This window comes from Lonchura striata, chromosome 20 (assembly GCF_046129695.1).
Source record: "Lonchura striata isolate bLonStr1 chromosome 20, bLonStr1.mat, whole genome shotgun sequence".
NCBI lineage: Eukaryota > Metazoa > Chordata > Aves > Passeriformes > Estrildidae > Lonchura > Lonchura striata.
In genome coordinates, this window is record NC_134622.1 from 11,370,042 (window position 1) to 11,371,767 (window position 1,726).

The window sequence follows — 1,726 nt, forward strand, 5'->3', positions numbered from 1 at the left end:
CAGATTTAATTTTTTGGGTAGATGCTAATTATCACTTGAATATGCATCTCAAAATACTTGAAATATTAGAATTTTGAGGTTGCCAAAACAATTTTGTCTGCTTTGCAAGTAGATGGAAGTAAAGCCAAGGTAATTTGGGCAACCATTTGAAATCCCTCCCCTAAATTTCAGTCCCATTTCTTATGTTGTCTATGAAATAACCCTGACAAGTGCCTGTGTGATGTTGGGGGTTTGCACAGCCCTGTCTGTCTACTGCTATATAAAACAAACAAGAGCAAGAGAGGGGCCAAGGCCCAGCACAAGCAAGGCTGACACCAGCACCCTCAGGTGCTCTGCGTACAAACACAGAGATCCATGAGGTAACTGTTACACAGGTAATCTCCACTGCTACTCACAGGAGTAACAAGACCATACAGCATTTGATTATGAAGTTTGCAGTGTCACTTCAAGTTTCTTTCAGTTTTTGCTATCTAGGTAATTTTCCACATGGAACTACCTCTTCCCTTGAATGAGCATTTCAGAGAGCTGTGTGGGCCCACTCTCACCGCATTGCTGCCATGCTGCCAGTGCTGGAGGTGGCTCTGGTCGCTGTCCCTGGCCTGCAGGGCTCTGGCATTGTGGGCCAGCAGCAGGTTCCCTGCCTGGGCCTCTGCCAGCGCAGCTGCAGCACTCACCACGCCGGGCTGTGCAGAGTTCCTGGGCAAGCACTGCTGCCCCTGACACCGGCCACTGTGGAGCACGGGGACTGCAAAACAACTACAAATAAACTCCTAGTGCGATACAACGCCTGACAGTGGGCCACTGCGGAGCACGGGGACTCTGAACTGCAAAGGGATGGGAGAACTGCTGCACAGAGCTGCCTGGCTGTGCTGGCCACACAGGAGCTGGGACAGGCAGTGCCAAGACTCTGCTGTGTCACCTCTTGTGAGCGTACGGGTTAAAGCAGCAGTGGTCTGTGCCTCAGTTTACCACGAGGAACTACCATTTTGACATACTAAATAAAGGACATTTTGAGATTTCACTAAGCGGGGTTTGTGGATAATGAGAACATTCAGTTCCCAGTGTTTCTCCACTGACCCTGTGAAGGGGCACTGGGAGCAGCACATGGAGCCCCCAGGGCTCCCGTCACACGGAGGTGATGGACACGAAAGGTCCGAACGTTTCTCTCAACTCTGGCAAATCCAGACCTGCGGGACAAGGTCACTCACTAGAACAGAACTGTCCTGGGAAGGCATTCCCGGGAAGGGACACTAGGAAAGCACTACAGTGCCCGGTGCCGCGGGAGGCCGGGGGCGATGCGCTGTACCCGCGGTGCCTCTTCTTCCCGGTGCTCGGGACAGCCAGCGAGCCCGGTGCCACTGCTGCTGCCCCGGCGTGCCTGACCCTTCGTAGCCTGTGCCCGGTGCTCTCGGTGTGTCCCGGAAAACCCCCGCTATTCCCGGTTCTCCTGGAAAACCCCCTTTATCCCCGCTATTCCCGGTTCTCCCGCTGTCCCGGAAAACCCCCGCTATTCCCGGTTCTCCCGGAAAACCCCCTTTATCCCCGCTATTCCCGGCTCCCCCGGTGTCCCCGGGCCGCCCCCTCAGCCGGGCGGCCGCGCAGTGCACGTCGGGAGGGGCGCGCGCGGCACGCCGGGACACGCACCCGGCGCCTCGGCCGCCCAAGATGGCGGCGAGCGGCCGTCCCCGCCCCCGGCCGCGCATGCGCAGCGCCGCGGCGGCCGCGC